The sequence below is a fragment of the Pteropus vampyrus genome, unplaced genomic scaffold, assembly GCF_000151845.1.
Source record: "Pteropus vampyrus isolate Shadow unplaced genomic scaffold, Pvam_2.0 Scaffold562, whole genome shotgun sequence".
Taxonomy (NCBI): Eukaryota; Metazoa; Chordata; class Mammalia; order Chiroptera; family Pteropodidae; genus Pteropus; species Pteropus vampyrus.
Genome location: NW_011889343.1, coordinates 68,115 through 82,085, shown reverse-complemented (window position 1 = coordinate 82,085; position 13,971 = coordinate 68,115).

Genomic DNA, 13,971 nt, shown 5'->3' with positions numbered 1-13,971 from the left:
CCATCATCAGTATTTCGTTGGAGACCATCTTTATCACTCAAAATGAAACTCTCTACCCTTTAGCAGTTACTCCACAATCCCCACAATCCCTCCTTCTCTACTCCTGACCACCACTAATCTACTTTTTGTCTCTATGGATTTGGATATTCTAGATAATTCATGTCAATGTAATCATACAACATGTAGCCTTCTGCATTCGGCTTATTTCATTTAGCATGATGTTTTTAAAGTTCAGTTATAGCATAGCATGTATCGGTATTGCATTCTTTTTTATGCCGAAGAATACTCCATTGTATGAATATAGCATTTTTTTTTATCCATTCAGCAGTTGATGGACTCTTGGGTTGTTTTCACTTTTGGGCTACTGTCAACAATGCTGCTACGAACATTCATTTACAGGTTTTTGTGTAGACATATGTTTTCAGTTCTCTTGGGTATATAGTGAAGAGTAGAATTGCTGGGTTATATGGCAACATGGAGAGGTTGGGAAGAAATGCTTCCTGTTCTAGGGAGAAGACTGAATGGATGGAGGAATTCCACTTAAAAACTGCTGTAGACTAAGAAAAGAAGCAAGGAGAAGAAAAGTGACTAACAAAGAGGGATTGAGAATTGACTTTGAAGTTTAGTTGAAGTTTTATAGTTGAAAATATTTTTGGATAAAATATAAGAAAAATATATTTGCTTTTCATGATCTAGGAGCTCACATAGTTGACTGACTTAACTCTGATACTCTTTCATGTTGTGAATACCACTGCTATGTTCTTTTGAAATGAGAAAGACATAGTTTAAAAACCTCCAAAAACATAGGTTTGAGTTTTTTTCACATACATTTGGAACTATCCCTGGGACAGTAAGTGTGAAAAGAAAGCCGGACTCTTATTTTCCTTCCTGATCACTCCACTCTGCCCTGGTTGTGAGAGATACTAGAGGAAAGAACAGGTTGGGACAGAAACCAAGACAGGCCAGAGCTCTCAGACTCACACCGTTTCATGAGCAAGTGCTGAGTGGACCCTCAAGCAGTGTTTCCCAGCTGGTGTGCCAGAAAAGGAGGTCAGAATGGGTGATGGGAAAATAAAGATGCCAGCTCATTGCCATGGAACCCACACAGGAAATTTTGGTGAAGTATGTATGCACTCTCTAAAGACAGTTAGATAGGGGGTCCAAGTCCTGGCTGACCACATACAATTTAGAAGGCTCTGGACAATGTTTTATTTAACCTTAGTACTTCCTCATCTGTAAAAAAAGAAATGATATTAGCACCTGACTCACAGGGATAGCACAGGAATAAATGAAATGATGTATATAATGAATCCTTAATAGGATAGGATGTATGTGTGTATGAAACTTTTTGTATATATTTTCCCATCTTTTTTGGTATGTAACATTTGGGGCAGCAGGGATGGAAACACTCTTGTGTAGATTATCCCTTATTTCTTCAAAATCAGGTTTTCTAATAGCAAAAGGAATTAAATGTGAATCAGGGAAAAGATTAACTTCAGGCTGGAGAAGAGTGACACAGATTAAAGAGGGGCTATGGGAGGGGGAGGAAAAGCTAGGAGAAACAGGAAAACACGATTATTCTTTCCTAGCAACAAGAATATTGGCCCACACCCTCCGCATCCCCCGTGGGGCCTGGCTGAGGACTCATAGTGTGGCATCACTTCCTTACCATTTAGGATGAAATCTTGAAGCCAGTGGAGGGCTCATTGCAGGACCAAGTTTCACTGAGTCCTCACGGTATTGGATGTGTTCCTCCGACGCAAACAAACAAACAAACAAACAAACAAAACACAACAAAGAAAAACAAAACAAAAAAAACAAAAAACAAAAACACGTAGCCATACGTTCATTTGCTCACTTGGCACATAACTTCTTGAGTTTTTTTTCAGCATCTGTGGAAGAGTCATTTCGTCAGCTTCAGTTGCAACATTGGAAAGATAAAGGGTGGGGGCCCTGTATTAACTGTCTCCAGTCTCAGGCTCAGCTAAAACTCCTGAATTTCAGCTAGAAAGAGCTCTCGATTTATAATTACGCAAGGATGGATTACCTGAAAACTCAACCTTCTGACAAACTGTGATTAACTTGACCAAAGACATCTGAGAGAGCCATCGATGGCCTAAAATTATGACCTTAGTATTCTGGCCTGAAACTAGACACCACTGGAATTGCCTTCCTGTAAGACTCTAGCACAGGGGCCTTTGTTTGCTATCCCAAAGGGTTTTTTGTTTGTTTGTTTGTTTTTTGTTTTTTGTTTTTTGTTTTTTGTTTTTTTAATCTTGGAGCAGTTCAGTGAAATTACCTCCACTGGGATGGTCCACGAAGAAACAACGATGACTTCCCGGCTTAGCAGAAGTCACTTTTGAGAAAACAAGTTCCATCTTGCTCAAATCATGGGAGAAAAGCAGGGAATACCTCGATGATGAGCAACTGCAGAATAAGTAGTTTTATCAGAGCCATAGACTAGGGATAAAATTTGGTGTCTGAAAAATCATATGCTCACAATTAGCTGGGCTTTCCTGCTGGACACTGTAAAATCACAACATGCTGTCAGGATTCATTTTCGGTTGCTGTCATCAGCAGTGAATAAAGGTTGAAGTGAAATGCAAAACAGACGTACAGGTGCTAACACAAGTAATTTACCAGTGTGAGGCAGGCTCCCCTTTGTTGTTTGAAACGCTTTGGGAACTTGGGTGCCTTCTTTAGTCTCGGGGAGCTGATGCTCCAGCAGCAGCCAACAGGACTTGGAAAAAAAACTAAAAAAAAAACTAAAAAAAAAAAAAAAAAATCAATGATCCCTCTCATGCAAAGGTGCCTTTCAAGAACCTATTTGGGCTTAGAAACAATCGAGTTAGAGACTTGCCAAATATTTTTCTTCTGTCCTTTCTTCTCTCTCCCAGCCATTACATTGCCCTCTAATCTGGGTGTTTTTGTCCTCAGAGGATTTGAAATGAGTTTTTATCCCTAAAAGGTCAAAACTCCATGCCAGTGAGGGCAAGAGGCCTACAGAGCTGTGCCAGTGTGCCCTATCGGCCAGAGGATATCGCTCGCATTCACAGGAAAAAAATCAGTAAATTCATCTATTCCCTGCATACCTGGGGACACCTTGAGGGCACAGAAAATGGGTAAAATGGGAGCATCTAGATATATAAAGGTAAGTCAGCATTAAAAAAACAACAACAACACAGGGACAGAGAAGCAAGTGAGAAGACAAAACTATTCGTATTCATGAACTTTTAAAGAAAATTGTTATGGAGATTTTACATTTCAAAAACTAAACGAATCCCTTCAGAAGAAAATAAACATAAATTAGGGGATTATATTGATCTCTGAAGCATAAGTGAGTATTAAATGGCTTCATAAACACTGAAAATTTTTACTAGAGTGTAAATCCCTCAAATGAATTAGAAATCTTTTCTTCTGATGAGAAAGAACAAATGGACATGATTGGTAACAAATATCCTGCTTTTCTGAGGTTGTTCTAACATAGTCAAGGAACAAGGGAAAAGGTTGTGGAGTGACAGGCTATCTGTGGCCCAACGGTCTTTAAAAATACACTAATTAATTTAGTTTTCCCCTCAGTTTCCTTTCATTTTCCCTCAAATATTTTGGTTCCTGTTATCTCTTTCCCATTATTTAAATGTCTTTCCCAAAAAGCATGTGCTATTTTTAAACATGAAAACTTATTTTGAAATAAGTAAATAATTTAAGTGAGGACCTTTAGGTTGGACCCTTAGAGATGTCAATAATTTATCAAGAATGGCCCTAAAGGCTAAGCACTGTCGAAATACAAAAACTAACAATAGCAAACACATTCCCAGAGAAAATTTATTTGTCGAATATACTTTAAAAATGCTGTCAGTAAACTTTGGTAATTTAAAAATATATATCCATGCATAACTTTCTGAGGCTTAATTTTGGGGCCATATGTTAGGATTCCTCTACTCTTGGTCCTTTTTAAAAGACCCTGGTATCTGCAATGACACTGGCGTCAGTCATTTCTTTTTCTATCCCTGTGGGCTTCCTGGGCTGGCAGGAATAAGAAATACAAAGTATCCTAAGAATAAAGGAAAAAAAGTTTTTGTAATTGAGTATAGTTGCCCCTCACTTTTTAAATAACTTCTAAAAATGTTTTTAGATTTTAAAATCCTAAAGTAATTCCCGACTGAAAAATTTGTGACACATTTGGCATCACGTTAGAAGGTATAAAATCAGGTTAAGATATAAAATCATTTGTAGAGTCAGAACCACCATTAATAGATATTAAATAGTCTTAGAAAGCTAATGATCTGTTACACTTGAACAAGTTAAGATCTAATTAATGATTTTTAACAAAGCCAAACATTGTCGGAGTCCAGGAACCCAGCTGTTTTGGTGGTGGTGGTGGTGGTGGTGATGGTGGCTTTTTTTTTTTTTCCACCACTCTGAGCCTCACAGAGTTCTGTATGCAGCAGAGCTCAATAAATGTTTGCTGTCGAATTAAGTAACTAGAATTTAATATAAGATGAAGGCACTTTAAATTAGTGGAAAACAATGATTTCCTCCAGAAAATAATGTTAGCTAGTCATTCAAAGAAAATAAAGTTACTTTCATACATCAAACTATACAAAAACAATTTTCAGATGAATGAAATGGTCAAATGTAAAAACCTAAATTATAAATTTATTAGAAGAAAGTAAAGGAGTCTCTTTACAATCTTCATGTGCAGAAATTTTCCTAAGGAACATACAAAACCAGAATCCAGAAGGGAAAATAAAGCCAGATTTAATGTCTTTAAAAAAGAAAATTTCCTGCACAGTGAAAAACATTACAATACAAAAAAATAACATAAACAACATTATAATACAAAAAAAGAAACAGTCTGGGAGAAAATATTTGCAAAATACATAACAGTTAAAGGAAAGGCAAACAAACTATCCAATAAAAAAAAAAAAAAGTCAAGGGATGAGTAGTTAATCCAAAGAAGAAAATACAAATGGCCAGTGAACACTTGAAAAGATATGCAGCCTTACCAGTAGTCAGGAAAATGAAGATTAAAAGAAAAGTGAGATACTGTTTTTATCCACCTGATGGGCGAATATTAAAAAGATTGTTAATTTCCTGTAGCGGGCATGCTGAAGACCCCCTCGCAGCCTTCAGCAAAGAGTAAATTTGGTAAATTTTTGTAACTAAATGCTCAAATGTGAGACATATAAATTACTTTACATCCATAGGCAAACACCTGCAGCATTTATGACAGCAGAGCCAGTAAGACACAGAGGTGTGAAAACATCTAACACCTGGTTACTTCTGCAGGGGGTAGCAAAAGTCAGGAAATAATGTAGAGTATGAAGCTCATACTCATCGACAATGAATGGGTCAAAGAGGCTGCTGCGGAAAGAGAGAGCAGAAGGAGGATCCTTCAAACGACCAAGGAAGGGTCATAATGGGACTGCTCTGATGGTCTGGTGGGGGGTCCGGAACTGCAACAAGCTCACACACACTTAGTTCGTTGATTGCACCTCCGTTTCCATGTAGCAGTATTGCCTGGGACTCTTCCATTTGCTGCATCGACACTGCTTGTTTCCTATGTTTACACCTGGCCAGTGGCACACATTATGTTACTGGCCTGAAGCTTGTAAAAAGCTTCAAAAATGTTTATCCTGTGTTGTCTAGATTAAATACACACCTTTTGTAGTGCAAGAGAACGGGATCATTAGAACAGGGGAGTGAGCTGAACTTCTTTGTCTTTCCCATCCCTATTCCTGAATTGCACAAGTTTGGGAAAGTACCTAGACCCTTGTGGAGCCCAGAGAATAAAAAAAATACCCTGAACGGAGAGGCTTAAAACCATTCCCATGGCCACCCAAAGGTCGTCACGAAGACTGTCCTACGGAACAAGTGGGTGCTACACCAGCAGGGAAAGCCAAGTTATCAATGGCTGGATGGCTGAGGGTGAAGGTTAAGGCCTTCCCTGGACCAGAAGAAGCCAAATGAGGGGAACTTTAAACTTTATTTTACTTTTAAACACAATTTATATTATATTTCTCTGAAGTATTGTGAGGTCTACAGAAACAGGACACTGGGTTCGTCTTTTGGCAGTTTACCATCGAGTCCCAGAAACAAAGAAACACTAACTCAGTGGATGGCAACTCCACTCTTCCCATTGCTCAATCCAAAAATTCTTAGACTATCACATCTTTATCTCCTCTCTTCTTCTCACGCCCTCCTCTGATCCATCGGCAAACCTTTAGAATAGGCCCAGTCTAGCCACTTCCCATTACTCTCTCTGCCCTCACTGTGGTCTAAGCACCTGCATCAGAGTTACTGTCATTGTTTCCTACCTGGTCCCCCTGTTGCTACCCTTGCCCACCACAATCTAGTCTCAACATTGCAGCTGGGGCGATCCCCCTAAGTCATGCCATACCAATCTTCCTTTCAAAATCCTGCAGTGGCTCCTGCACAGTGGACAAGGATCCCCGACATAGCCTGGACCTCCCCACGATCTATATGACCTCACCTCCCACCCTCTCCCACCCAGCTGCTCTGCTGTTCATTGACCACCCCCTCTTCTTGTCTTGCTCCGTCCTCAGGAATCCTGCACCATTTATTCTGTCTGCCTGGGTCACTCCCTTCTCTTGACTAACCCACTTTCCTTTTTAACTCTTTACCAAAAAGTCACCTTCTCAGTGAGACTGACCCAACCCTCTCACTGCCCCTCACACTTAAAACTGCATTCTACCTGCTCCCAATCTTCCCAGTCTTCCTCTTTTTTCTCTCACAGGAACTAACTGTATATTGTACTTATTTATTATGTTTATTCTCCACTCACTAGAATTTAAGCTCCACATAGACACAGATTTTTGTTTGTTTTATTCCCTGGTGTAATCCAGAGGATTTAAAATAAACTAATGAATGAACAAATGAATGAATGACAAAAATGGTCAATAACAAAGACCATGTCTGTTAAATTTTGAGCATGAAGCATAGATTATTGCTAAAAAAAAAATGAATAAAATGGAGGTCTCATGTTTTCTTAAATAATTATACATCACTAAGGTGCCAGAGGACTTAATTTGAGAAATATTTTGTCCTTTTGGGTTGAATTCAGACAGTTTAAGGACAAATGTATGCAATTTAAGGACAGAGCTCTTCAAAAATAAAGACAACATCCAACTTTCTGACCCTCTCCTGAACTTTGGCATTTGTTTATCTAAGCATTCAACTGGCTCTTTAGAATGAGGTATTTTGAATTACATTTTAGTCGTTTGTAATTGCTTTACTGTAGTGATTATTTAAGAACAAGAAAATAAAATGCAAAAAAAAAAAAATTAAATAGGTATTAAGTGCTATTTAACAGTGGATGCAAATACTGTCAGATCCAAAGACTCAAGTCATACATTTTTCAGTTGTTTTAAGTCTCAGACCAGAGCAGAATCTGTCCTGAAAACTAGATTATTAGCACCAATTGGGAATACTCAGGTTGGCTCCAAACTGGCTAATCTCAGCGCTGCTGCTCCAGGAAAAACTTTTTTCTATAATTACAGGAGATTGCAACCATGGAAAAATGAGAGGCAGGAGAAATGGAGAAGTAGATATTCTGGAAATGTAATCTTGGTTAGAGAGAGAGAAGCCAGCTGACACAGAGAAAACAAAGCTATCTTCTCTCATCCACAGGTGCAATTCATCCTGCTATTTTATTCTGTGATATCTGAAAAGAGATAGTAACTGCTCACATTTTGAATTCGAATAAATTTACCTTTTGCGATTTCTGGAAACCTGATTTATTTAAGGCTTCTGTACATGAGCGCATACTTATATAAAACTCTTTTACTATATTCAGGATTTTAGCACATATTTTAACATTCTATATTTTTTTCTGGTTTAAAAGAAGCACACACTCATTGTAGAGAATCTATACTTAAAGGATACAAAGAAAAAAATGAAATCACTTATAATCTCACTATATCATTAACATTTTGATGTTATTTTCAGTCTTTTTTTCTGTGCTTGTATAGTGACTCCAACTTTCTATTCAAATTATCATGAGATTGTCTTTCCTCTCTATCCAGGGTCCTCTAAACCTTCTTGACATAATCAAGAGATCAGTCCCCTTCGTTAATCATCCTTTCATGGAGCCGAGAGAAAACCAGGACTTTTGATCACCAGCTGAAGGGCTCCCTTTTGGGGACCATTGTCTTCGCTGCAGCCCAGTTCAGGACATTTGGAGCCAGTCTAGTGAAATGCAGGAGATACTGCAGGTAGGGGAGTCTGCTGGTCTAGAACACCCACCACCACAGGAAACGTAAGTCTCACTAGCATAGTCACTGCCATTTTGGCAGAAGTTTCTCTGGAGCAGGACTCAGAAGTAAGGGAAGCCGCCTTCCTGGTGATGTTCAAGCTATGCAACTGCGGCCTGGCCTTCCTTGGATATCATGTCACCCTTTCTGTTGAACACCACCCACCCTCATGAGACATCGGGTTTCTGCCGAGGCACGTCCGTGTGCCGGTGTTGGGTGAGGAAGGTGCTGACATCAGCCGCGCAGTATGCCTCAAACCAGCCTTTCCTCAGTACAATTACAGTTCTGGTATGGGGCTCCATCCCAACCATCAACTAATGTAAACACAGTCTCTCAGTGGAATATCAGTGGAATTCTGCAGTAGAAATCTTAGCAAGGTTGCCCTACTGAGTCTCTGAAAAATCTGACCATATAGTGAGTGATTATATCACTGAAAAGAAAGATAGAATTTTTTCCATCAGTGTAAATATCACTGACTCCTAGTTTTCAGTGCACTGTAGCATCAACTCATCTTCTTTCTCTATCTTATCCGGAATGATTCGAACAGATTGTTGAAAGTGAGCTATTGTAAATGGTGTTTCATTTACTAAAAAACAGTATCAAAGACCATATTATAATTAGATAACAATTTTGAACAACACCATAAAACAGGCAATGAGCGAATATCATTGTCAGCAGCATTACTTCACCAACAAATGGTACTTAGCCACAGCTTATTCATGATGATGTAAATATTGTCTCTACTGTGTGATCGTACTCTTCTAGCAGAAAAATTTTGAACATAAGCAAATTATACTTACAAAAATTACTGAACAAAAACAAATATGTTTTGAAATATAAACAAAGGGTGATGTTAATATATAGAGAGAGACATTTACCTGTATGTATAAAATATATATGGGTACATTTTTGTACAAGTATATGAATATATGAGCTCTAATATTTACTTTCTGCATCTCAGGGGATATTTATATGTGACCATTTTTGAAAACCACTGGCCGAAGAATATACTTTCTGCCTTTAAAAAAGTTACAACTGAACATGAGCATTATCGACACAAATAAAAGAGGATAATTCTACAGAGAACATCTAAATAATTCATGCAAACAGCAACCAATACCTATGAATAAATAAGCTAATAAAATGTGTACACAGCTTACATACAATGGTTGATTGTATGTAAATCAATGGTTGATTTCGTACATAGAAGTTCTAGAGAAGAAAAAAGAGAGGAAAAAAGCTTTTCTCATTCAGGGAAATCATGGTACCTCGAGAAACATGTGGAGGAAGGAGTGCAAGTGCTGGACCAAAGCATCAGTGGGATGAAATTCTTGGCATGAAAGAATGTGGTAAAGACTTGGTCTTGTGAACACAAAACCACATGAAAGTCTAATGCAACCACCAGATAGCCTGAGAGGGAGGGAGGAATTTCATAGGAAGAGACAAGACATTTGCAGGACACTTACATTCCTTTATCTTTCTAAATTATTGGGGGGGAGGGGTAAATATCAAATTTCAGTCTATATTTCCTCTTGATAGAGTTCTTTCAAGTAATACTTCTTCAGAACAATTTTTTCAGAAAGAATAAATGCAAATTTGTTATCCAATAAAGTTAAAAAAAGATTCCCATCAGTGACTTTTTTCCTTTGAGGGGAATAATTATCTTGAGAATGAAAGAGCCCAGACATCATGGCATGTGATTCATCAAAAACTTTTCAGAAAACTTGAATTTGCACAATAGCAATAGACAACATCAGGAATGGTCTTTTGAAATAGTTGGGAATAAGGTTGGAATTCTGAGTCAAATTTTTCTACCCTAAACTTATAATATAGATCTTTCCTCTCAGTGTGATTTGCTCATCATCTTTGGTCCCCACTGAAGACATCCATCCCATTTTCCTAAGATGTTCTTGAAGATTATTCCAAGGGGCATTGTTTCTTCTCCTTGATTCTATCATTTCTTTTTCCCTTCCCATCAGAGTCCAACTAGAATGGTAACCTGCCCTGAGTTTTGACAAACCCTCCAGAGAAAACTGGAAGAGCACAGTTCCACTGACACACATGAACTCCATCGAACTTCTGAGAGTTTTCCTGAAATGTTTATACTGCACACACCTGGAGCACATTGACTTTCCCTCTTCAAATGTTTAGGATTTGGGTCAAATATGTGGTGACATTAAAGAATTAAAAATAAATAAATAAATTTTAAAAAATGTTTAGGATTTCTTCTGCTTGGTGGCTGCTTCCTCCTCCTTACTTCCTGAGTTAGGTCAAGATAAATGAGTTTTCCACTAAAAAACCATTTGAATGTCTGAGGGTTTGGACCCCAATCCATGATATCTAGTCTATTGCCTTTGAGTTTTCAGGGGCTCATTCTACCCTGACCTTGACTTTCATCTTCTACAGTTCTGTATCCTCATGACCTGCAAGTATCCTCTGGAAGCCTCTTCCTGTGCCAATTGCCTCCTCATTGTACCTCTTCTGTATTCACTTTGCAGATAAATGATCCAATGGTAGAAACTTTTGACCAACTTTTGACAAAAAAGAGAAGAGAATGGGTTATGTGAGAATTAATGATGCACCAGTTCATTTTACTCTGTAGAACCTGCCCTTCCATATGGACCTCTCTGCATCTTTCAAAGACATCTCAGGAGGGCTTTCAGCCCCTGGTCCTGGTTTAGAGATTGGAATATTGAGAGAACAATTTGAGTTATTAGTTTTTAATATGGTAGGATCTGAAGGTTTGGAGAAGTCTTCTTTATCTATCTCAGTCCTTAGAATGATATCAGTAATGATTTCTCTTTGGGTTAACATTGTAGCGATAATATATTTCAAATCTGAAGATTGCGATCTGGCATATGACATACAGGGACAGAATATGTTATACTTAAAAATAAAATAAAATTAAATAAAATGCTCAAAGAGTGACCCTAATTCTCAAGTATGACAAACCCCTTGAATTGGTATCCTTCAAAATGGTATTAGTCATTCTCACCTTGATGTGAATTTGTCTTATTATAAAATTACTTCCTTGCTTTCAACTAGCCGCAATAAGGGAAAGGATTTTTTGTCTTTCTTTTTTTTTTTAATAACAAGAAGGTAATCATGAAGTATGGAGCTTTGTCCCCAGCAGGCTTTACCTGGCAGAGAATACAGATATCTGGGTAGATAATGGTCAGGAGGTCAAGAGGAAGGATTTGCTAAAATGGGCAAACTATGTCTTTGCTCCTGTATAGACCATATTCTCAAGATAGCAGAAAAATCAGTCACGGTGGTGCTTCTGAGGTCCCTGAAGTACCTTGGTACTTTTAGAGACTTCGTGGTTGGAGATGTCTCCCTGTTGTGGACAAAAGCTGAAAACAAACAACATAAAAACAAATCAAAGAAGTCACTTACTCAGGGAGCTAGACGACTAGCCAACATCTCCACAAACCAACAGTAGCTTAATAGACTTCTTAAAATCACTTCTTTTTTTTATTTTTTATTTTATTTTTGGTTTATTTAATAAAGTAGCAAACACAATGCAGTTTTACAAGACTTTTTTTTTATTATTCAATCGTGTTATTTACTATTTTGCTTAAGGGGAAAAAGTCTTTTATCTCTTGCCAAAGAAAAGGGGAGGACTAAGAAGGAATGTTATATTTTGGATTCTTCTCTGGATAACCTGAAATGAAAGAATTGGCAAAATAATATGGAAATAGTGGCAGATAATCCTGCTGGCCCCATATTGGACTCTGTCTTAAAAAGCTACTTATTAGATTATGTGGGGCTCTTAAAAATTCAAAGAACTCTTACTTTGACAGAACATTTTTCCATCATCTGGTTAGGATTCCTGGACCAGTTAGCTCAGATCTGCTATTTCCTCCCCATGTGTTCTGCAAACCATGGGAGGAGAGAGTCATTATTTTGCAGGAGTTAGGAATGAGATGCAATTATGGGGCCGGTGTGCAGAATGGATGATATCGTCTCCCAAACCAGCCGGTATAGAAGGCTGCTTGTCTGCATTCAGGGACTGCTGATTGAATTTAGCCTGGAACAGCCTATAACGGCCTTATCAGCCAGTTCTCCTCATCTGTTTATTCAGAAAGAAACCATTGTGTGATGTAGTTATTCCAACAGGGCCTGCAGAGCAAGTGCCGCCTTTGACATGATGAATCAGCAATGTGCACGTGTGTCCGCACACACAGTCCCAGAGGCCTTCCTGCCTGGTATGTGGGGGAAAGCCTCAGATGGGGGCCTGTGTCTCTGAAATTCAAGCAGATACATTTGGAGCTGGCCAGAGAATTTGCTGTCTTCAGTCTTAACCCGTAATATTTTGGGGGACTGTTTATATTCAGAAATCCAGTGTGTTGGAATGCTGGAATAACAGCAATTTTTGGTAATTTGCCTGGGTTTGCATTTGTGCTTTCTTTGGCCTAATCTGCTTAATTGAGACCTGAACTCTGGCTGGCCGCCAGCATTCATCAAGCATGTGGGCACCAGATTGATTTACCTCTATTTCTGTTGACCGAAAAATGACATTCCTCCCACTCTGTTAGCTTCTCACCCTGGGGAAAGTCGTATATTGAAACAACTTGCCTGAAAAGAAATTAAAACTAGAAGTAAATAAAGATAAGGAATGAACATATTCCTTTTCACCCTTATCCCTCATTCTTTAAAGACTGAGATGTGTTAACAAAAATTCCATCTGAAAGGAAAATCAATAGTGAACAAAAATTAAATCTTATTGATCAGAAGAGGGTTCAATTAGAAAGAAACATTTAGACACATGTTGATTTATCCATTGCTTCCATTTTCAGACAGCAATGAGAACACTAGACAAGAGCCCTTCAATCTTACTTAACTCTAGAAAAGGAGAGAAACATTGCACAGTAGAGTCGCACAGGAGATAGCATGAAGAAAGATTTCTCTGAGAGATGCGAGCAAGGTGCTCAGAGAGGAAATTTGTTTTGTTTTGGGAGTAGAGGAAGGACGATTCATGGAGGACACCTCTTCTGAACTGAACTTCTCCCCTGTCAAGAGCAGCTGCATACGCACACTCTGATACAAACAGCACAAAATGGAGCACTGCCTTCACTTCCCAGTGAATGGGAACATATATGTAGATGTGTCCTTATGCGTTTATATGTGTATATATATGTGCATATATACATACAGAGAGAAACTATCTTTCATATTGTATCTCTTTTAAATTGTTGAGGTATTGTGATAAATTTATGAGAAGAAAAATAGTTGATGATTAATAGATATATATTTTTTCAATGATTTTCTATAAGTTAACTATACTTAAATATATATTATATATGTGCCATTATTGGTTGGGTTTATATATTTTTATTGAAAGAATACATGTAATTTTTTTAGTGTCTATGCCTATATGTGATAAGGAAAAGTTAATTTTCTGTTAATTTATACATTTTTTTTTTCTTTCAGCAACACTACTATAAGGGTGATCAGCTCTGCTTTCAAATAATATGGCTGGAAACAGAGACGCTCTTTCTAGCTGACAACATTCATCAGTGATTCATACATGGCAGCCTCACCGTGAATGCAGTGCAACCAGCGATTGGTGGACTAACTTTGCTGATTCAAATCCTGAGCCTACCCTGTCCACTGTGCCTGATCCTGAAGTTACTTTAAGCTTTAATTTTTTCCTCTATAAAATAAGAATGATGAACTTGCCTGTGTTGTGGGG